Source organism: Dendrobates tinctorius, unplaced genomic scaffold, assembly GCF_039654945.1.
Source record: "Dendrobates tinctorius isolate UK_male_01 unplaced genomic scaffold, ASM3965494v1 ptg000011l, whole genome shotgun sequence".
Taxonomy (NCBI): domain Eukaryota; kingdom Metazoa; phylum Chordata; class Amphibia; order Anura; family Dendrobatidae; genus Dendrobates; species Dendrobates tinctorius.
Window position 1 is genome coordinate 129,134,047 of NW_027361679.1, and position 24,452 is coordinate 129,158,498.

A 24,452-nucleotide genomic window follows, 5' to 3' on the forward strand; every position below is an offset into this window, starting at 1 on the left:
AAGCATCCTCCAACTCCTGGACAGTCTGTGGTGCAATGTGACATTGGTGGATGGAGCGAGACATGATGTCCCATATGTGCTCAATCGGATTCAGGTCTGGGGAACGGGCGGGCCGGTCCATAGCTTCAATGCCTTCATCTTGCAGGAACTGCTGACACACTCCAGCCACATGAGCTCACCGGGCCCCATCGAGCAATAAAGTGCTTTGCGCTGTGGCGCACACTTTGGCGCTGGGAGCTCCATGACTCAGCTTGTATTTTTGTTTTTTCCTCCTTCGGTGACTCATTCATAACAGAATCTCCAGCCATACCGCAGATTCTAGGGTACTCAATAGCAGGAAAGAATTGTAAAAAAAGAAAAAAAAAAGAGTCAGAATTTTTTTTTTTGTTTTTGTGTATATTTTTTCCTCTAGGTCTTTGAGGCCGTAGGGGGAATTTTTTTCTTCTCAATGGAGATGAAGCAATTGTCTGATCGTGTGGAGCAGCTCGCTGCTGAAGTGCGGGGAATTTCCACCTATCTTGCTCATTCACATGTTGCTGAACCAAAGATCCCTACTCCTGATGTGTTTTTTGGGGATCGGTCTAAATTTTTGAACTTTAAGAATAATTGTAAATTATTTTTTGCCTTGAAGCCTAACTCATCAGGGAGCTCCGCGCAGCAGGTTAAAATTGTCATCTCTTTGCTGCGCGGCGATCCTCAGGATTGGGCGTTTTCTTTGAAACCTGATGATCTTATTCTGACTGATGTGAACGCATTTTTTCAAGCCTTAGGGCTGTTGTATGATGAAGCTAATGCTATTGATCAGGCTGAAAAGGCCCTGTTGGCATTGAGCCAGGGTCAGGATTCTGCAGAGTTGTACTGTCAAAAATTCCAAAAGTGGGCGGTCCTTACTACTTGGAATGATGGTGCCTTGGCAGCTCTCTTTCGGAAGGGTTTGTCAGAAACCGTAAAAGATACTATGGTGGGATTTCCTGTTCCCTCTGGTCTTGACGATTCTATGTCATTAGCCATTCAGGTTGATCGGCGTTTGCGCGAACGCAAAACTGCACGAGAGGTGTTGCCACCTGTTGAACAAATGTCTGAATCTATGCAATGTGATAGAGTTTTGGCTAGGGCGCAACGTCAGGAGTTCAGAAGGCGTAATAAGCTGTGTTTTTTCTGTGGAGATGCCTCGCATATTATTTCTGTCTGCCCTAAACGAGAGAAACGTTTTGCACACACATTTGCTGTGGGCGGTGTTCAACCTAAGTTTCTTCTGGCAATTACTCTGATCTGCTCCATGTCCACATTTTCCGCTAAGGCTTTCGTGGATTCGGGAGCAGCTCTGAACCTGATGGACTTGGATTTTGCTAAACGTTGTGGATTTCCTATGACACCTCTGCGGACGCCTATCCCTTTGAGGGGTATTGATGCTACTCCTTTGGCGAAGAATAAACCTCAGTTTTGGACCCAGGTGGTAATGCGGGTCGCCCCAGACCATCAAGAAAATTGCAGATTTTTGGTGTTGCATAATTTGCATGATACCATTGTCCTGGGGTTTCCCTGGTTACAAATCCATAATCCAGTTTTGGATTGGAAATCTGTGTCTGTGGTGAGTTGGGGTTGTCGGTGTGCCCTTAGTGATGCTCCTGTTTTCTCCACCTCTCCCCAGTCGCATGATGTTCCTGACTATTTGGCTGATTTTTATGATGTATTTAGTGAGAATGAGTCTGAGTCTTTGCCTCCTCATAGGAGTTATGACTGTGCAATTGAGCTGAGCCCTGGGTGTAATTTTCCCAAGGGTCGACTTTTCAATTTATCTGTACCCGAGCACGAGGCCATGCGATCCTATATTAAGGAGTCGTTGGAGAAGGGTCATATTAGACCATCCTCTTCACCCTTAGGTGCTGGGTTTTTTTTCATGGCCAAGAAGGATGGTTCATTAAGGCCTTGTATTGACTATCGTTCCCTCAACAAAATTACTGTTAAATATCAGTATCCGTTACCCCTGATTTCTGATCTATTCTCTAGAGTTAAAGGTGCTTGCTGGTTTACCAAGCTTGACCTCAGGGGGGTGTATAATATTATTCGCATTAAGCATGGGGATGAATGGAAGACAGTGTTTAATACTCCAGAGGCACATTTTGAGTACCTGGTGATGCCTTTTGGGCTCATTAATGCCCCTTCTGTCTTCCAGTGCTTCATGAATGATATTTTCCGAGACTTTGTGGATAAATTTTTGATCATCTATCTGGATGATATTTTGATCTTTTCCAAGGATTGGGACTCTCATGTGGAACATGTTCGGACTGTGTTCCGGATTTTGAGGGAGAATTCCCTGTATGTCAAGGGATCGAAATGCCTTTTTGGGGTACAGAGGATTTCATTTTTGGGATTTATTTTGTCTCCGTCAACTATTGAAATGGACCTGGCCAAGGTACAGGCCATTTATGATTGGGTTCAGCCCACTTCTTTGAAGGCCCTCCAGAAGTTTTTGGGTTTTGCTAATTTTTATCGTAAATTTATAGCTAATTTTTCTGGTATTGCCAAACCATTGACTGATTTGACTAAGATGGGTGCTGATGTGCTGAATTGGTCTCTGGAGGCTGTTTCTTCCTTTCAGGAGCTGAAGCGGCAACCTGATGTGTCACTCCCGTTTCAGGTAGAGGTGGACGCTTCTGAGATTGGTGCAGGAGCTGTTTTGTCCCAAAAAGATCCGGTAGCATCTAAGATGAATCCCTGTGCTTTCTTTTCTCGAAAGTTCTCCCCATCCGAACGTAACTATGATGTGGGGAATCGGGAACTGTTGGCCATGAAATGGGCATTTGAGGAGTGGAGACATTGGTTGGAGGGAGCTAAACATCAAGTCGTGGTCCTTACTGACCACAAGAATTTGATTTACCTAGAGTTGGCCAAACGCTTGAATCCTAGACAGGCTAGGTGGGCCTTGTTTTTCACACGTTTTGATGTTGTGGTCTCTTTTCTTCCAGGCACTAAGAATGTCAAGGCAGATGCCCTCTCTAGGAGTTTCTTTGCTGATTCTCCTGTTGTGACCAAGCCTGCTACCATCTTAGGTGAGGGGGTAGTTCTTTCTGCCATCTCGCCCGATTTGAGACGTGCTCTGGAAGAGTTTCAGGAGGACAAACCTGAGCGTTGTCCCATTGGAAAACTGTATGTTCCTGACCAGTGGAGGAAGAGAGTGATGTCTCAAGTTCATTGCTCTGCATTGGCTGGTCATCCAGGTATTTTTGGTACTAGAGATTTGGTGAGTCAGTCCTTTTGGTGGCCCACCTTGTCTCGTGATGTCAGGAGTTTTGTGCAGTCCTGTGGGACTTGCTCCCGGTCTAAACCTTGTTCTCGCTCTAGTGGGTTGCTGATGCCTTTGCCGGTGCCCAGGAGGCCATGGACCCATATTTCAATGGATTTTATCTCTGATATGCCTGTCTCTCAGAGAATGACTGTTATTTGGGTGATTTGTGATAGATTCTCTAAGATGGTCCATCTTGTAACACTCCCTAAATTGCCATCTTCCTCAGAGTTGGTGCCCTTGTTTTTGCAACAGGTGGTTCGCTTGCACGGGATTCCTGAGAACATTGTATCTGACAGAGGAGTTCAGTTTATTTCTAGATTTTGGAGGACTTTCTGTTCCAAGCTGGGAATTCAGTTGTCCTTCTCCTCTGCGTTTCACCCTCAGACCAATGGGCAGACGGAGAGAACAAACCAGACTTTGGAGTCGTTTTTGAGATGTTTTATTTCTGCTGATCAGGATGATTGGGTTTCATTTTTGCCCTTGGCCGAATTTGCTTTAAATAATAGAGCTAGTTCTGCCACTTTGATGTCACCTTTTTTTTGTAACTTTGGGTTTCATCCTCGATTCTCTTCAGGGCAGGTGGAGTCTTCTGCCTGCCCAGGTGTTGACATTGTGGTGGAGAGAATGCACCAGATCTGGGACCAAGTGGTGGATAGGTTGTCTCTCTTCCAGGAAAAGGCCCAGCGGTTTTCCAACCGGCATAGGACCATTGGTCCCCAGTTTAAGGTGGGTGATATGGTTTGGTTGTCATCAAAGAATATCTCTATGAAGGTGGCTTCTCCAAAGTTTAAACCTAGATTTATTGGACCTTACAAGATTTTGGAGATTCTTAATCCTGTCTCTTTTCGATTGGCTCTTCCTGTTACATTTAAGATCCATAACGTGTTTCATAAGTCTCTGTTAAAGAGGTTTGTTGAGCCAGTAGTTCCTGTGGTGGCACCTCCTGACCCTGTATTGGTGGAAGGTAATGTGGAATATGAGGTTGAGAAGATACTGGATTCTCGCCTGGCTAGACGGAGACTCCCGTATTTGGTTAAATGGAAGGGTTATGGCCAGGAGGATAATTCTTGGGTCCCTGCATCCGATATTCATGCCGAAAGATTGGTTTGTGCTTTTCATCGGGCCCATCCTGATCTCCCTGGTGGCGTGGATGAGGGTTCGGTGACCCCTCCTCAAGGGGGAGGTACTGTTGTGAGTTCATTTTCCCCTTCACCGTTGATGTCTGATGAACTCCCTCTTCTGGAGAAGAGAGGTAGTGAAATTGATTGGGTTGGGAAGAACCTGTCATCTGAACAGGTGGAGCCTGATTGGACACCCGGAATCACTGAGTGGATATAAGGCAGCCGATGCCCTACAGGGGTGCTGGTGATCCTTTCTGCTCTGAGCTCTTGCAAACCAGTTCCGTACCTGTCTTCTGAAAGCTAAGTATTTGCTCTCTTATTTTTCCATGAGATATTGTCTGTTTACTTAGTGTTTGTGTTCTGTCTGCCCTTGTTGGTACAGGCTGAGCTCCATTTTTGTCTCTGGTCAAGTTGATCTTTTGCTCAGTCTTCGGAATATACCTGAGTGCTGATATAGTGTTTTTGAAGTCTAGTGACTTCAGGGCCTTTTTTCTATCAGATGTGTTGACATTATTTTGGCAGTATTTTTGCGGATTGCAGCCAGCATCTTTTCTGTCCTTTCCTATTTAGTTAGTTGGGCCCCATCGTTTGCTCAACCTGTCTTTCTGTCTGTGTTTGTGTTTTCATCTGCTTTTCACCGACAATACATGTTGGGGGCTGTCTATTGCTTTGGGGTCTGCTCTGGGGCAGTTTAGATTTCCCCTTTCTTTCTTTAGGCTTATTTAGTTCTCCGGCTGTGAACGAGGGGTCTAGGACACTGTAGGAACCCCCCACGGCTACTGTTAGTTGTGTGAATAGGATCAGGGGTCTGCAATCCGATAGCTACCAACCTCTCCGGTTTTCTGGACTCAGCTTGTATTTTTGTTTTTTCCTCCTTCGGTGACTCACTCATAACAGTGTGTTATGCATAGAACCGCCCCCTTAGTTTTCCCAGGCAGAAAGAGATATGTACACATCTTTCCAAGGCTTTTCTTAGTGATACAATAGTGTCCTGGCTTTCTCTTCATTTCAATCTCTCCTCCTGACCAGTGGATTCCGGTGAGACGCTAATGCATTTATGTGTCTGTGTTAGACAGCCTCTGTGTAGTCTCTGTTTAGTTAATGCTTTTACACTGCTTACAGGTTGCATTTCTGTATAGAGAAGGATAGTATTGCAGCATAATATACCCAAATCCCTCTGCCAAGACAATTAAGCAAGAACTAGGGATAAAAAGAGTTTTTGCAAACCAAATAAATTTTATTACCATAAAATTAATAAACAGAGCATTACTGCTAATGCAGGCAAAAAAGGGGCATAAATAACAACAATTGCACCTTACATATGAAAAAACAATCCATATTAAATCAGCTCAAGCACAAAAAATTAGTAAAACAACCCCCATTTGAATTTATAACCCAATATAGGCATTTAACCTCACGTGAGGAAACGAAAGGGTAAAGTGTCTAGTGCTGGAGAAAGTGCACTTGTGCTATACTGCATATGGAATTAACCTATTAGCATAAGTATAAAGTGCGCACAATAACAGGGATTAGCCTATTGTCATAAGCACAAAGTGCACAATAAGGTTAAACAATATAAGGTGCTGTAATCACATAACTTACATGGAGTATGAAGGAGTGCTGCTCAGCCTGCCGCCCCTACACACGTCACGCTGCAGCTTCTTCAGGAGGCGTAGTTTAGTCAAGCTCCGGATTCAGTATATATGGAGCAAATATCCAATGAGTAGCACCACCTATCAGGTGCACTGTGAATACTACCGCATGCGCAGTGAGGTCTCAATAACGTCATGAGATGACTCATCTCTTAAGTAAAGTCTGGGAGGTGACGGCGCATGCGCTGATGACCTATTGGCATGTGCTGCATACAGATCCCGTTTTAAAAAGAACTCTTTCAGCTAGACCCTGCATTACGGCTAAAAGGTTAAAGAATCTTTCAGATCTACTTGTAAGGAGTCACCTTTCCCCCAAGGAAAAAGCGTAAAAAGGTATCTTTGGCGAAATTCACAGATTTTTTCCCTGTAGAAGTTGCAAAGCATATTCTAACACACTGAAAACAAGCAACTTCTATAATGCTAATCAATCTAGGACTTTTTCTATTAGAAAATGTCTTACTTGTTTGTCTAAGGGTGTAATCTATTATGCAAGTTGTCCTTGCAAAAAGATTTACATAGGAATGACCACAAGAGAGCTCAGAATAAGGATTCGTGAGCACGTCCGTGATATTGAAAAATCAAAAGAAGCTAACGACGAAGAACAATTGAAGACATTACTGAGACACTTTAGAGCGTTTCACCACTCTCAAGCAAGTGGTCTTGTGAATTTTTGCAATTGATCAGGTATCTCTGGGTGTGAGGGGTGGTGACCTATTTCGTGTTTTATCACAAGTAGAGAGCCGATGAATCTATAGGCTCAATACTATGGTGCCTGATGGGTTAAACGAGAGCAATGGCTTTGGGTCCTTTTTATAAGATTCTTTTGGGTAATTTTAATTGCTTCGGTCGCAATTTCATCTGATGATTCATCTTTGTTCCAGTATGGAATCTGTGTTTTTGCGCTCTTCACATAATTATACATGAAGGTCTTCTTCTAATATGGAGCTATGAAAATCATCACATGGACCTTTATTATGTTGATTGGCGGCACTTTATACTTTTATAAATTACTAGATTATGGCCCGATGCTATCGCATCGGGAGGATGCGATAGCATCACACCTCTTGCCATGTTAACCCTCAACACACACACTCCTCTCACCTTTCACCATCTCCACTCACTCTTTCACTCCACATACAACCCCTTCTCTCACTCCGTCTCTCATACTCACGCCGTCATCGCCGCTGCTCCACTATCCCCGACATCTTCTTCCGCCGGCGCCATCCTGGATCCAGACGTTGTCCACGCTGGCGACATGTCCTTGCGGCGACGCCATCTTGAGTATCGTGAAATCCCGCGATACTCAAGATGGCGTCGCCGGAAGAACATGTCGCCGGCGTGGACGACGTCGGGATCCAAAATGGTGTCGGCGAAATCTCGCGAGTTTTCGCCGACGCCATTTTGGATCCCGGCGGCGTCCTCACCGGCGACATGTTCTTGCGGCGATGCCATCTTGAGTATCGCGGGATGTCGCCGATCCAAAATAGCGTCGCCGCAGGAACATGTCGTCGGTGTGGATGCCGTCGGGATCCAAAATGGCGTCGGCGAAATCTCGCGAGATTTCGCCGACGCCATTTTGGATCCCGACGTCCTCCACACCGGCGACATGTTCTTGCGGCGACGCCATCTTGACTATCGCGGGATTTTGCTGATCCAAAATGGCGTTGCCGCAAGAACATGTTGCCGGCATGGAGGACGTCTGGATCCAGGATGGCGCCGGCGGAAGAAGATGTCGGGGATCGTGGATCAGCGGCGATGACGGCGTGAGTATGAGAGACAGAGTGAGAGAAAGGGTCGTATGTGGAGTGAAAGAGTGAGTGGACGTGAGTGGAGATGGTGAAAGGTGAGTGGAGTGTGTGTGTTGAGGAGGAGTGGTGTGTTGAGGGTTAACATGGAAAGAGGTGTGCGGTGACGTCACCGGTTACAACTGGACGGAAGTTGTTACAACCGGAAGCTGCTTAGGGCATTTATTATTATAGATAAGCACAATTTCAGCAGTGTTTTTTTCACTACTCACTGTCATGCTTAATGATTATTAATATGCAATATGTTTGGATTTATTATAATGTATTATGTATTTGGCATTTTTTTTTTTTTTTTCATTTAATCATATTCACATTTGTAATATGTTTTAAATGTATTCACTGTGGCATACCGTATATACTCGTGTATAAGCCGACCCCCCCCCCTAATTTTGCCACAAAAAACTGGGAAAACTTATTGACTCACATATAAGCCTAGGGTGGAAAATGCAGCAGCTACTGCTAAATTTCAAAAATAAAAATAGATACCAATAAAAGTAAAATTAATTGAGACATCAGTAGGTTAAATGTTTTTGAATATCCATATTGAATCAGGAGCCCCATATAATGCTCCATACAGTTCATGATGGGCCCCATAAGATGCTCCATACAAAATACAACCCATATAATTCTGCACAAAAGTTAATATTGCCTCCATAAGGTGCTCCATAGAATAATATGCCCCATATAATGCTCCATAAAGGTTATGGCCCCATAAGATGCTCCATAGAATATGCCCCATAAGATGCTCCATAGATTATTCCCCCATAAGATGCTCCATAAATTATGCCCCATAAGATGCTCCATAGATTATGCCCCATAAGATGCTTCATAGATTATGCCCCAATAAGATGCTCCATAGATTATGCCCCCATAAAATGCTCCATAGATTATGCCCCCATATGCCGCCCCATAGAATATGCCGCCATAAGATGCTCCATAGATTATGCCCCATAAAATGTTCTATAGATTATGCCCCCATATGATGCTCCATAGATTATGCTCTTGTATGCTGCTCCATAGATAATGCCCCCATATGCTGCCCCATAGACTATGCCCCCATATGCTGCCGCATAGAATATGCCCCCATATGCTGCTCCATAGAATATGCCCCGTATGCTGCTCCATAGAATATGCCCCTTATGCTGCTCCATAGAATATGCCCCCATATGCTGCTCCATAGAATGTGCCCCCATATGCTGCTCCATAAAATATGCCCCCATATGCTGCTCCATAGACTTTGCCCCCATATGCTACCCCACAGAATATGCCCCCATATGCTGCTCCATAGAATATGCCCCCATATGCTGCTCCATAGAATATGCCCTCATATGCTGCTCCATAGAATATGCCCCCATATGCTGCTCCATAGAATATGCCCCCATATGCTGACCCATAGAATATGCCCCCATATGCTGCAACATATAATATGCCCCCATATGCTGCCCCCATAAGATGATTCATATGTTATGCCCCCATATGCTGCTGCAAAAAAAAATGCCATACCCGCCTCTCCTGCTCAGGACCCGGCACCTGAGATATTCACCTGTCTGGGGACCATCGCTGCTCACCGCTGTCTGCCGCTTCCTGTGTCAATGACTGTTCAGCCAGCAGAGGGTGCGGCGCACACTAACCACGTCATCGCACCCCCTGCTGCCTAAACGTCATTGACACAGGATGCAGCAGACAGCGGTGAGCAGCGATGGACCCCGGACAGATGAATATTGGATATACCTACCCCCTCTTGGCGCGGTCTCTGCAGCCCCACTTCTTTGAGTCCCACGGTCTCCGGCAGTTCTTCCTTCCTTCAGCGGTCACGTGGTACCGCTCATTAAACTCATGAATATGCGCATATTCATGAGTTTAATGAGCGGTACCATGTGACCGCTGAAGGAAGGAAGGGAGACCATGGGAGAAGCGGGGGGGCTGCAGAGACCGAAATTCCATTCACATATTAAGGAAAATGGGGGTGTCATGGTCAAGCATCCCCGTCTAGGAATGCTCAGAAGATTGAGGAGTGCTAAAAAGACTAAATGAGCCCTGAAATTGCAATGTGCCCCCGGAAGACTGTGACAGAGTTGCAGTAGCCTGACGTTGCATGAAAGAATCGCATACTCTATGCCTCGTTGATTGCTTAACCCCTTTCTGACATGTGACATACTATCCCGTCCACGGGACCCGGGCCCGTATGTCCGTGGACAGGATAGTACATCACCGCAATCAAACATGATAGCAGTGTACCAGGAGCATAGGGAAGCATTGGGCATGGAGGGGGCTCTCTGCGTGCTTCCCTGAGACCCTGGGAACAGCGCGATGCTGAGAAAGCCTCCTCCGTGCCTGTCAGATCGCTGATCTGACACAGTGCACTACAAAGTGTCAGATGAGCGATCTGACACTTTATAGTAATGTCCCCACCTGAGACAATAAAATGAAGTAAAAAAAAAAAATCAAGTGTAAAAATAATTTTTAAAAAAATCCTAAATAAATTTAAAAAAATTCCCTAACAAATTCTTTTATTTGTAAATAAAAAAATAAATAATTTTTAAAAAAAATCCTAAATAAATTCCCTAACAAATTCTTTTATTTGTAAATAAAAAAATAAATAAAAGTATACATATTTAGTATTGCCATGTCCATAACGACCCACCCTATAAAACTTTCCCAATAGTTAAGTTAATTCCTTTAGTGAACAACTTCTTCTTCTTCAAAAAAAAGGACAAGGCAAAAAACAATGCTTTATCATCATACCGCCGATCAAAAAGTGCAATAACACGTGATCAAAAAGATGAATATAAATAAACATGGTACCGCTGAAAACGTCATCTTGTCCCGCAAAAAACGAGCTGCCATATAGCGTCATCAGCAAAAAAATAAAAGTTATAGCTTGCAGAATAAAGTGATGAAAAATAATATTTTATATAAATTTGTTTTTATTGTATAAAAGCGCCAAAACATAAAAAAAGATATAAATGAGGTATCGCTGTAAGCGTACTGACCCGAAGAATAAAACTGCTTTATCAATTTTACAACACGCGGAACAGTGTAAATGCTGGTTTTTGTTCATTCTGCATCCCATAAATCGGAATAAAAAGCGATCAAAAAATGTCACGTGCCCGAAAATGGTACCAATAAAAACGTCCACTCGTCCCGCAAAAAATAAGACCTCACATGACTCTGTGGGTCAAAATATGGAAAAATTATAGCTCTCAAAATGTGGTGATGCAAAAACTATTTTTACAATAAAAAGAGTCTTTTAGCGTATGACAGCTGCCAAACATAAAAACCCGCTATAAATAATAAATCAAACCCCCTTATCACCCCTTTAGTTTCCATTTTCCCATTAGGTTTAGGGTTAGGGCTAGGGTTAGGGCAAGGGTTACGACTAGGGTTAGGGCTGAGAATTGTTATTGCGCATGCGCCGGCATACGCCATTACGTTCTATGGCCCAGAAGTATCGCAATAATGATTTTATGCTTTGCCCACAGTTGGGCAAAGCATACTGAGCAATTGCGGGAGGACATTTCAATGCGCACGCGCGGCAACTCCACGGACTCTGTGATATTCCCAGATCACAATATGTACAGCAAGTCGAGGAGGGGGGGGAGAAGGAGAATAAGCCCCGCCCATCAGACCGGACTGCAGAGATTTACATACACCGTAGGAGAGTTAAAAACGGTATATATGCATCAAAGGTGGGGAGTCAGGGGGTATCAAAAGTTCTGCTATTATGATTATGTGACACTAAATTGAATGATACAGTATCTTTACATCATATCACAAAAAATGGGTGACAGATTCCCTTTAAAAATTCAAGAATCTCTTGGGATGTCTCCGATGGAGGCATCATTTCTAGGATAACAGCAGCAGTAGCAGCAGCAGCAGCAGCTCTCCTCTTCCCACGGCTTCCTCCACTTGTGCTTGACTGAGATGGAATGTCCACACTGACCACCCTTTCTGCAGGACATTCGGAACTCTCTTCTGTAATCATGCACCACTGCTGCGAGACTGCTGCTGCTGTGATTGTGTAGACTCTGCCTGTAGACTTTCTTCAGTTCTGAAAATGAGAACAGACAATTTAAGTAGCTGGACAACAAACATCAACATGGAGGATACATATATATGTATGTATACTTACTCGCGCATGCCAAGGACAGGAAGCAGAAATTGAGGTTGAACCGTTTCTTTTCTTTACCATCAGCTTCTCCAGACCTCTTCCTCTCTGCTTTGGCCTTTAATTCCCTTTTAAATTGGTCACTGGCAGATCCCCACTTGGTCTTAATGGATTTCACTGTAGTGGAAGAAAAAACATAATTCAATTTTGCACTTTTTAAATTAAATAAACAAGTATATCATGTCATGTGCTGAGTACTTACATATAAAGTCTTGTTCCTTGTCATCTGCGCGCTGCCAGCGTTTAGGGATGAGGGATTGGGCCACATCTTCCCAGGCCTGCTCTTTCATGTCCTGGTCGTGATAGCTCTCACGCCTGGAATCCCAAATGCAGGGATGATCCTGAAGCAGGAAAAAGGGGGTGATCAGCAATAGCATATTTTGGGAAAGAATACAGCACTTAAATAACATGACATTTGGAAGAATGTCTCAAGTGGGGTACCACAGGGCTCTGTCCTGGGCCCTGTATTGTTCAACATCTTTATCAACGATTTAGATGAAGGAATTGAGGGTAAACTGATTAAATTTGCTGATGACACAAAGCTAGGAGGGATAGCTAATACTAGAGAAGAGAGAGAGAGGATTCAAAAAGATTTAAATAAACTGGAGAAGTGGGCAGCAACAAACAGAATGGTTTTTAACAGGGAGAAATGCAAAGTACTACATCTGGGCAATAAAAATGGAAAAAGCATATATAGAATGGGAGGAATAGGGCTAAGTGACAGCACATGTGAAAAAGACTTGGGTATACTAATAGATCACAGACTGAATATGAGTCAACAGTGTGATGCAGCAGCAAAAAAGGCAAATGCAATTCTAGGATGTATTAACAGAAGCATACAGTCTAGATCACGTGAAGTCATTATTTCCCTCTACTCCTCTTTGGTCAGACCTCATCTGGAATATTGTGTCCAGTTTTGGGCACCACATTTTAAAAAAGACATCAACAAACTGGAGCAAGTTCAGAAAAGAGCGACCAGAATGGTGACCGGTCTGCAAACCCTGTCTTATGAGGAAAGGTTGCAGGATTTGGGAATGTTTAGTTTGCAAAAGAGAAGACTGAGAGGAGACTTAATAGCTGTCTACAAATATCTAAAGGGCTGTCACATTGTAGAAGGATCAACTTTATTCTCATTTGCACAAGGAAAGACTAGAAGCAATGGGATGAAACTGAATGGGAGGAGACACAGATTAGATATTAGAAAAAACTTTTTGACAGTTAGAGTGATCAATGAGTGGAACAGGCTGCCACGAGAAGTGGTGAGTTCTCCTTCAATGGAAGTCTTCAAACAGAGGCTGGACAGACATCTGACTGGGATGATTTAGCGAATCCTGCTTTGAGCAGGGGGTTGGACCAGATGGCCCAGGAGGTCCCTTCCAACTCTACGATTCTATGATTCTATGATTCTATGACTAATCCGCAACCCCTCTTTTGCACTGTTTGTAACCCCTCTTTTACACTCTGCAACCCATCTTTTGCACACTCAGCCAACCCTTCATTTGCACTCTATACAACCCCTTTATCTTTTAACACCCCCCTCCCATCTCTGTATGGCCCCCATCACAACAAAAGACAAGATTACCCATGGTCCCCCATAACTGCAGCCTCCCCTACACTCCTCTACAATGAAAGGCGGGATGGGGGGGGCTTTTCTGCACCCCTACATACCTGAAAAAGGACGATGATTCTCTCCAGATCCATCTTGTATCTTGTCTCTCTGCAAGCATGCAGTGATAAACTTCATAGTGATAAACAGGAAGTACATGGGAGTGTCCTATTAAAATACGGCGTTCCGCAAAAACGATCTTCATGGTGTACCGCAAAATCAACACACTGGGCAAGCTTCCATTGGTTTTGCGGCCCCATTCATTTTCAATGGGGGCCGTGTCCGTAAGCTGTGAAAAATATCAAGCAAGCTCGATATTTTTTCACGGATACGGTGTATGACGCTCCTACAAATTTTAGCGGTCCGTTTTTTGCGGCCCCATAGAAATCTATTGGGTACGCAAAAACGGGCCACAAAAACACGACACGTGTAAAAGCAGCCTAACCAAGATGGTGGCGGTAAGAATGGCGGGAAAAGACAGAGAGCCGCGTCCTTGGTGGGCGTTGCCGTCACCCTTTGGCGTCAAACCATGCCTGGCAATATGGCCAGGTCCACCCCTGGTGGGAGCGGATGAAGAGAAGGAGACCTCGCCTCTTGCAACTGAACAGTAATGGAGGGAAGAAGCCGCAGTCGGTGGACCCCTCTGGGAGCGGGAGGGCACCGAAGAAATATGCCGTGTATGACTGTGTCTATCGGGATTGGCTACAGAAGGCTGTTGAGATGGAAAAGTGGGAACGTGTCAGCCAGTGAGAAGCTGAGTTCGTCCCTGCGGAGACTGCGGCCCCTCAGTCCCCGGAGCTGAGGGTTGAAGTGCTGCGCCTTTTGGAATCATGGTGTATGGCTGATGGTGTGGAGGAAGAACATTGTCGCGGAACCGGAGTATGTATTACAGAAAAATGGTGAGCGTGCCTCGGGTGCCTCGGCTCCGATTCCGCAGGGTCTGGACCACTCCTTCTTCGTCTGCTCCTGAAGATGGCTCTCAGGATGTACTGCTCAGGTAACGCGCGTGGGGGACCACGTCTGAGGTCAACATCGGAGTACCTGTGGACGCCTCCAGTGCCGTTCAGGCAGTAGAGCAACCCCTCCCACCCAGGTCTCCCCTTCGTGATGTTGCCTCTGCTGCTGTTCCACCTGGTCGGATCCTGAAGTCCGCGGCTGCGGAGTCAACCTCGGCTCATACCAGGGCGTGGAAAACGGGAAGATCGGCTGGTACCCGGAGATCTGATGGTGCTGCAGTGGCACCATCAACATCCTGCAGGGATGACACCTGACAAAGTGACACATGGTGTGTGCTGTTGAACTTTCTAAAAAAAAAATAAGTTTGGGAAAAGTGCACATTACACCATGTTTACTACGGGATTGTTCTGGGTCCCCATACGGCAGGGAAGCCCAGTCATCCTCTGTAAAGAGCTACACAGCCATTGCGGCCTTTATCAACATTGAAAATGAAGCATTGTTTGTATTTTTGTGTGAATTTACCCCGGCCTGGAGGACTGCGAGCTAGGCGCTATACTTGGAGCCTATGTACTCTTTTTGTTTTTTTGTTGCGCTTGTTGTGCCCATTCTGCTGGAAATAGGAGATCTCTGGAAAGTCTGTACTCCCCTCAAGGGAAGGGGGAGTATCTCCCCTAGGACTGCCTATCATTGCAACCCTGAAAGACTGGGAACTTGGAGTGTTATCTATGCACCATGGACTGCGGTGCACATTGGATGCGGCTTATATTAAGCCAAATGACTTGCGGCTTTCTTGCAGGTTTTATTAGTCGGTTTTTGCATCATGCCTTGGTCAAGGATGACCCAGTTCAAGGAAAGAAGTGTAAGGGGGTAAGATATGATGTCTTTCATGCTCCCCTTCCCTCTGATTTTCAGTTCTAAATGTTTACAGATGTGTTTTATGATAATTGTCTGCGGTACTGCTACATGTATAACTATGTATTACCGCTCATTGCTTATGGTATTGCCACTTGAATGTGTTCCCATTGTATAGAAAACTGTAATATATTGCCTTGCATTCCTGTTTTATAATATTGCCTACACATTATATGTTCTTTGTATATGTACAGTCAGGGAAATGTAGTGTATCCTCCTTGGGACATTAGAGGAGGGCACTCTTAGTACATAGTTCCCCCATAGACCAGGTAGTTGTAATTATGTTGCGGGCCACTAGATGGGGATATACTAGTGGGGCCTGGTAGGAGGTTCTTAGAGGGTTAATTGTAGGAGGGACTGCTGGGAGTTAAGGTTAGTGCTGAAGAGTGGTTTAGTCAGACGGGGCCAGGGCGCCCAAGTGTCCACATGGGCTATAGGCCCGAACAGCTTGGCAGTCATGTAACGTTAAGTCGTTATAGCCCACGTTACCCATGGCCACTGCGGGTCTTAACAGTGGGTCAGAACAGGAAAAGGAAGATGTGGCGTCTTACCGCCTGGGCCAATGCTTTTAGGGCAGAAGTTGGCTGGACTAAGGAGATGAAAGGAGATGGATCTTCAACGAGATCAGTACAGACGGGCCGGATGCTTCACCAGGGGCCCCCAAACGTAGTGACTGATGAATTTGTGTCTGGGGCGAAACAGGCTGAAGGAAATGTCATTATAATGAGGTCAGGTCAGGAAGGAACTGGGAAGCATTCTAGTCCGGTCCGGTCCAGGCGTGTACTGCACAGAAGTGACAACAAGCAAGGGACAGATCAAGAAGCAAGCAAATGCTATGATGTACCAACTGTGGATGTGACGTGCGAAATCTTAAGTAAAGAAAGTGTTAAAGTTGTCCCGACTGTGTCTCCCTTGATGTGAGTCGCCTAGAAGAGGGACTGTGATGGCCTGGGAAGTGCCCGGGTGAAGATGAATCTGGAGATGCAGGCATGCCGAGGAGAAGAGCATTGGCAGGGGAAGGACTGGACACAGCTGTACAGTAATACAGGTCACGACTACAGTCCTGTCCCTCCCTTACAACTCCACCTATCGGCCGTGACCCTGACACCACCTATACATTTCTTGGGGGGGCAATTAGCTTTGGTCCCCATGAGTTCTATGTACGTCCCGAACACCCTCAGTCAGTATAATGGTGGCTGACCATATACTGTATGATAAGCACTTTTCACCTTTGTATTCCCTCAGAGTGTAAGCTTGTGAGCGGACCCTCGTGACTCGTCTCATTGATGAATGATGGAAGGGATGTATAAATATTAATATTATGATCGTTCATGCAGCAGGTTCATGAGACAATACATGACAGGATATGTGCCTTCCATATACAGCAGCGTTGTACATTATTGGCGCATAGTGCTAGGGCCGACTACAGAACAACCTGCAGGACTCTCCACACCAGCAAGGTACTCGACTACGACTGCAGGAGCCAATCAGAAGTGTTAGCATCACATACACCCGCCCACATACCTTCCAGGAGACTGGCAAGTCTATCCACCAATGAGCTCTGACGAAGGCGTGGTTCGACTTGTCAAGCAGATGCAACTATTATTGGCGATGGACGTGAGGGGGGCGGGACCTAGAAAGACGGCCGACAAATGAGAGCAGCGTGTGGGAATAGCGGCTCGGGTGGTTGCCCAGGGAGAGGGGAGGGGTGATGCGGCACCTGAGGGGGCAGCGGGAGTCCAGAGGCCTGTACTTGTCGCCAGGTGAGGCAGCACTCTGTCATAGTGGCAGCAGGAGAGCCCGTACGGGAGGGGCGTGTGCAGGTGAGCCGGGGGTGGGGGCTGCGCTGGTGGGTTTTTCATTTTTTTTTTATATTAAATGAGGCATTTGTGAAAGTGTTGCCTTAATGCACAAAATGTACCAGTATAGTGTGTGTAGATAGACATCTGTATCCATCGTGTCTATGTGTGCATATAATTAGTGTGCATCTATGAATGGATCATGTCCTGGGCAGTATCTGAATGCAGGCTGCTGTATTGCCTGTATTCACACTGTGCGGCTGTGTCTGTACTCAGGCTGCTGTATTGCCTGTATTCACACTGTGCGGCTGTGTCTGTACCCAGGCTGCTGTATTGCCTGTATTCACACTGTGCGGCTGTGTCTGTACCCAGGCTGCTGTATTGCCTGTATTCACACTGTGCGGCTGTGTCTGTACCCAGGCTGCTGTATTGCCTGTATTCACACTGTGCGGCTGTGTCTGTACCCAGGCTGCTGTATTGCCTGTATTCACACTGTGCGGCTGTGTCTGTACCCAGGCTGCTGTATTGCCTGTATTCACACTGTGCGGCTGTGTCTGTACTCAGGCTGCTGTATTGCCTGTATTCACACTGTGCGGCTGTGTCTGTACCCAGGCTGCTGTATTGCCTGTATTCACACTGTGCGGCTGTGTCTGTACCCAGGCTGCTGTATTGCCTGTATTCACACTGTGCGGCTGTGTCTGTACCCAGGCTGCTGTATTGCCTGTATTCACACTGTGTGGCTGTGTCTGTACCCAGGCTGCTGTATTGCCTGTATTCACACTGTGCGGCTGTGTCTGTACGCAGGCTGCTGTATTGCCTGTATTCACACTGTGCGGCTGTCTGTACCCAGGCTGCTGTATTGCCTGTATTCACACTGTGCGGCTGTGTCTGTATTAGGCTGCTGTATTGCCTGTATTCACACTGTGCGGCTGTGTCTGTACCCAGGCTGCTGTATTGCCTGTATTCACACTGTGCGGCTGTGTCTGTACCCAGGCTGCTGTATTGCCTGTATTCACACTGTGCGGCTGTGTCTGTACGCAGGCTGCTGTATTGCCTGTATTCACACTGTGCGGCTGTGTCTGTACCCAGGCTGCTGTATTGCCTGTATTCACACTGTGCGGCTGTGTCTGTATTAGGCTGCTGTATTGCCTGTATTCACACTGTGCGGCTGTGTCTGTACCCAGGCTGCTGTATTGCCTGTATTCACACTGTGCGGCTGTGTCTGTACGCAGGCTGCTGTATTGCCTGTATTCACACTGTGCGGCTGTGTCTGTATTAGGCTGCTGTATTGCCTGTATTCACACTGTGTGGCTGTGTCTGTACTCAGGCTGCTGTATTGCCTGTATTCACACTGTGCGGCTGTGTCTGTACCCAGGCTGCTGTATTGCCTGTATTCACACTGTGCGGCTGTGTCTGTACGCAGGCTGCTGTATTGCCTGTATTCACACTGTGCGGCTGTGTCTGTACCCAGGCTGCTGTATTGCCTGTATTCACACTGTGCGGCTGTGTCTGTACCCAGGCTGCTGTATTGCCTGTATTCACACTGTGCAGCTGTGTCTGTACGCAGGCTGCTGTATTGCCTGTATTCACACTGTGCGGCTGTGTCTGTACGCAGGCTGCTGTATTCATACTGTGCGGCTGTGTCTGTACCCAGGCTGCTGTATTGCCTGTATTCACACTGTGCGGCTGTGTCTGTACCCAGGCTGCTGTATTGCCTGTATTCACACTGTGCGGCTGTGTCTGTACCCAGGCTGCTGTATTGCCTGTATTCACACTGTGCGGCTGTGTCTGTACCCAGGCTGCTGTATTGCCTGTATTCACACTGTGCGGCTGTGTCTGTACCCAGGCTGCTGTATTGCCTGTATTCACACTGTGCGGCTGTGTCTGTACCCAGGCTGCTGTATTGCCTGTATTCACACTGTGCGGCCGTGTCTGTACCCAGGCTGCTGTATTGCCTGTATTCACACTGTGCGACTGTGTCTGTACCCAGGCTGCTGTATTGCCTGTATTCACACTGTGCGGCTGTGTCTGTACTAGGCTGCTGTATTGCCTGTATTCACACTGTGCGGCCGTGTCTGTACTCAGGCTGCTGTATTGCCTGTATTCACACTGTGCGGCCGTGTCTGTACCCAGGCTGCTGTATTGCCTGTATTCACACTGTGCGGCTGTGTCTGTACGCAGGCTGCTGTATTGCCTGTATTCACACTGTGCGGCTGTGTCTGTACGCAGGCTGCTGTATTCATACTGTGCGGCTGTGTCTGTACCCAGGCTGCTGTATTGCCTGTATTCACACACTGCGGCTGTGTCTGTACCCAGGCTGCTGTATTGCCTGTATTCACACTGTGCGGCTGTGTCTGTACTAGGCTGCTGTATTGCCTGTATTCACACTGTGCGGCCGTGTCTGTACTCAGGCTGCTGTATTGCCTGTATTCACACTGTGCGGCCGTGTCTGTACGCAGGCTGCTGTATTGCCTGTATTCACACTGTGCGGCTGTGTCTGTACCCAGGCTGCTGTATTGCCTGTATTCACACTGTGCGGCCGTGTCTGTACCCAGGCTGCTGTATTGCCTGTATTCACACTGTGCGGCCGTGTCTGTACCCAGGCTGCTGTATTGCCTGTATTCACACTGTGCGGCTGTGTCTGTACCCAGGCTGCTGTATTGCCTGTATTCACACTGTGCGGCTGTGTCTGTACCCAGGCTGCTGTATTGCCTGTATTCACACTGTGCGGCTGTGTCTGTACGCAGGCTGCTGTATTGCCTGTATTCACACTGTGCGGCTGTGTCTGTACCCAGGCTGCTGTATTGCCTGTATTCACACTGTGCGGCTGTGTCTGTACTAGGCTGCTGTATTGCCTGTATTCACACTGTGCGGCCGTGTCTGTACTCAGGCTGCTGTATTGCCTGTATTCACACTGTGCGGCCGTGTCTGTACCCAGGCTGCTGTATTGCCTGTATTCACACTGTGCGGCTGTGTCTGTACGCAGGCTGCTGTATTGCCTGTATTCACACTGTGCGGCTGTGTCTGTACGCAGGCTGCTGTATTCATACTGTGCGGCTGTGTCTGTACCCAGGCTGCTGTATTGCCTGTATTCACACTGTGCGGCTGTGTCTGTACCCAGGCTGCTGTATTGCCTGTATTCACACTGTGCGGCTGTGTCTGTACCCAGGCTGCTGTATTGCCTGTATTCACACTGTGCGGCTGTGTCTGTACCCAGGCTGCTGTATTGCCTGTATTCACACTGTGCGGCTGTGTCTGTACCCAGGCTGCTGTATTGCCTGTATTCACACTGTGCGACTGTGTCTGTACCCAGGCTGCTGTATTGCCTGTATTCACACTGTGCGGCTGTGTCTGTACTAGGCTGCTGTATTGCCTGTATTCACACTGTGCGGCCGTGTCTGTACTCAGGCTGCTGTATTGCCTGTATTCACACTGTGCGGCCGTGTCTGTACCCAGGCTGCTGTATTGCCTGTATTCACACTGTGCGGCTGTGTCTGTACGCAGGCTGCTGTATTGCCTGTATTCACACTGTGCGGCTGTGTCTGTACCCAGGCTGCTGTATTGCCTGTATTCACACTGTGCGGCTGTGTCTGTACGCAGGCTGCTGTATTGCCTGTATTCACACTGTGCGGCTGTGTCTGTACGCAGGCTGCTGTATTCATACTGTGCGGCTGTGTCTGTACCCAGGCTGCTGTATTGCCTGTATTCACACACTGCGGCTGTGTCTGTACCCAGGCTGCTGTATTGCCTGTATTCACACTGTGCGGCTGTGTCTGTACTAGGCTGCTGTATTGCCTGTATTCACACTGTGCGGCCGTGTCTGTACTCAGGCTGCTGTATTGCCTGTATTCACACTGTGCGGCCGTGTCTGTACGCAGGCTGCTGTATTGCCTGTATTCACACTGTGCGGCTGTGTCTGTACCCAGGCTGCTGTATTGCCTGTATTCACACTGTGCGGCCGTGTCTGTACCCAGGCTGCTGTATTGCCTGTATTCACACTGTGCGGCCGTGTCTGTACCCAGGCTGCTGTATTGCCTGTATTCACACTGTGCGGCTGTGTCTGTACCCAGGCTGCTGTATTGCCTGTATTCACACTGTGCGGCTGTGTCTGTACCCAGGCTGCTGTATTGCCTGTATTCACACTGTGCGGCTGTGTCTGTACCCAGGCTGCTGTATTCACACTGTGCGGCTGTGTCTGTACCCAGGCTGCTGTATTGCCTGTATTCACACTGTGCGGCTGTGTCTGTACGCAGGCTGCTGTATTGCCTGTATTCACACTGTGCGGCTGTGTCTGTACCCAGGCTGCTGTATTGCCTGTATTCACACTGTGCGGCTGTGTCTGTACCCAGGCTGCTGTATTGCCTGTATTCACACTGTGCGGCTGTGTCTGTACGCAGGCTGCTGTATTCATACTGTGCGGCTGTGTCTGTACTCAGGCTGCTGTATTGCCTGTATTCACACTGTGCGGCCGTGTCTGTACTCAGGCTGCTGTATTGCCTGTATTCACACTGTGCGGCTGTGTCTGTACTAGGCTGCTGTATTGCCTGTATTCACACTGTGCGGCTGTGTCTGTACCCAGGCTGCTGTATTGCCTGTATTCAAACTGTGCGGCTGTGTCTGTACCCAGGCTGCTGTATTGCCTGTATTCACACTGTGCGGCTGTGTCTGTACCCAGGCTGCTGTATTGCCTGTATTCACACTGTGCGGCTGTGTCTGTACTAGGCTGCTGTATTGCCTGTATTCACACTGTGCGGCTGTGTCTGTACGCAGGCTGCTGTATTGCCTGTATTCACACTGTGCGGCTGTGTCTGTACGCAGGCTGCTGTATTGCCTGTATTCACACTGTGCGGCTGTGTCTGTACGCAGGCTGCTGTATTGCCTGTATTCACACTGTGCGGCTGTGTCTGTACGCAGGCTGCTGTATTGCCTGTATTCACACTGTGCGGCTGTGTCTGTACGCAGGCTGCTGTATTGCCTGTATTCACACTGTGCGGCTGTGTCTGTACGCAGGCTGCTTTATTCATACTGTGCGGCCGTGTCTGTACGCAGGCTGCTGTATTGCCTGTATTCACACTGTGCGGCTGTGTCTGTACGCAGGCTGCTGTATTGCCTGTATTCACACTGTGCGGCTGTGTCTGTACGCAGGCTGCTGTATTGCCTGTATTCACACTGTGCGGCTGTGTCTGTACGCAGGCTGCTGTATAGCCTGTATTCACACTGTGCGGCTGTGTCTGTACGCAGGCTGCTGTATTGCCTGTATTCACACTGTGCGGCTGTGTCTGTACTCAGGCTGCTGTATTGCCTGTATTCACACTGTGCGGCTGTGTCTGTACGCAGGCTGCTGTATTGCCTGTATTCACACTGTGCGGCTGTGTCTGTACGCAGGCTGCTGTATTGCCTGTATTCACACTGTGCGGCTGTGTCTGTACTAGGCTGCTGTATTGCCTGTATTCACACTGTGCGGCTGTGTCTGTACCCAGGCTGCTATATTGCCTGTATTCACACTGTGCAGCTGTGTCTGTACTAGGATGCTGTATTGCCTGTATTCACACTGTGCGGCTGTGTCTGTATGCAGGCTGCTGTATTCATACTGTGCGGCTGTGTCTGTACCAAGGCTGCTGTATTGCCTGTATTCACACTGTGCGGCTGTGTCTGTACCCAGGCTGCTGTATTGCCTGTATTCACACTGTGCGGCTGTGTCTGTACGCAGGCTGCTGTATTGCCTGTATTCACACTGTGCGGCTGTGTCTGTACCCAGGCTGCTATATTGCCTGTATTCACACTGTGCGGCTGTGTCTGTACGCAGGCTGCTGTATTCATACTGTGCGGCTATGTCTGTACGCAGGCTGCTGTGTTGCCTGTAGTCACACCATGCGGCTGTGTTGCCTGTAGTCATGCCGTGCGGCTGTGTCTGTACGCAGGCTGCTGTTGCCTGTAGTCATGCCGTGCTGCTGTATTGCCTGTATTTACACTGCGGCTGTGTGTGTACTCAGGCTGCTGTCTTGCCTGTAGTCACGCCGTGCGGCTGTGTCTGCACGCATACTGCTGTGTTGCCTGTAGTCACGCCGTGCGGCTGTGTCTGTACGCAGGCTGCTGTGTTGCCTGTAGTCACGCCGTGCGGCTGTGTCTGTATGCAGGCTGCTTTGTTGCCTGTAGTCGCGCCGTGCGGTTGTGTCTCTACGCAGGCTGCTGTGTTGCCTGTAGTCGCGCCGTGCGGTTGTGTCTCTACGCAGGCTGCTGTGTTGCCTGTAGTCATGCTGTGTCTGTACTCAGGCTGCTGTGTTGCCTGTAGTCACACTGTACACACACACACGGTAATGGCTTCTCATGGCTGTGACTGTAATGCTATGTACTTAGCCATGTGATTACTCATGCAGCAGGCACAGTGTAGGCAGCGTTGATGCCAGCCTCCCCCTCACAGGCAAGCACAGAAAACTGAGGGCTGCTCTTCCCTGTAGTCTGCCTGCATCGGCTCTCCAGGTGAGTGCATGTGATGTATACATGGATTTCGCTTGGTGATGTGTTGTGCCTGTGACTCACTGATGCCCGTGGGTGACGCACACCTGGCATATGGTGAATTCAATGTGATGGGCCAGTGCTAGTCACATCATGATCAGTCATAACTGCTAGAACCAAACATTGACATGGAAAATGAACAACCATGCCAGTTCTGATTGTGGCGCTTATATGTATGTGATTGTATGAAGGGTGTCTAGTCTGTGCCATGGGGAAATAGCCATTTCCAGTTGGCTCTATCTTCTAGCTGATGTTGTGAGCTGGTACCCCTACTTGTTCACGCAGTGGGCAGATACTGATGCTACGTTGTATATGAGAACGAAAGCGTGTCAGTGGGTAAACCAAGAATTGGTTGGCCACCAATAGTGTATCTTAGCACCAGGGTCCTAGGTTTACATGCTTTATGTGGCTTTTCTTTTGGAACCTCCAGTATTCCCCAAGCTGTAAAAGAACAAATGACTAGGAGACCTATGAAACTGAGCCAGATAGTGAGCTTTTAGGTTGGACTGCTCGGCAACTTTGACCACGACAGAGATCCCACAGCCAAAGATGTCAGCATGCTATTGCTACGACGTAGTGTAATGCGGGAGAATGAGGCCGCATTGTGACAAGCAAATCACAAAAAGT

General features: G+C 47.5%; 1 protein-coding gene across 4 annotated transcripts in view; it reads left to right on the forward strand.

Moving 5' to 3' along the window:
* The first annotated feature begins 17,135 nt into the window (after nucleotides 1–17,135).
* Nucleotides 17,136–24,452, forward strand: part of FCHO1 (FCH and mu domain containing endocytic adaptor 1) — a 212,451-nt gene continuing 205,134 nt past the window's right edge. For 2 of the 4 annotated variants that reach the window (XM_073547741.1, XM_073547775.1), the window contains exon 1: nucleotides 17,201–17,333. The gene's annotated coding sequence lies outside the window, so the exon portion shown is untranslated. Of the gene's footprint in view, nucleotides 17,334–23,686; nucleotides 23,790–24,452 lie in introns of those variants that run through there. The other 2 variants (XM_073547749.1, XM_073547757.1) reach the window with 2 other exon arrangements.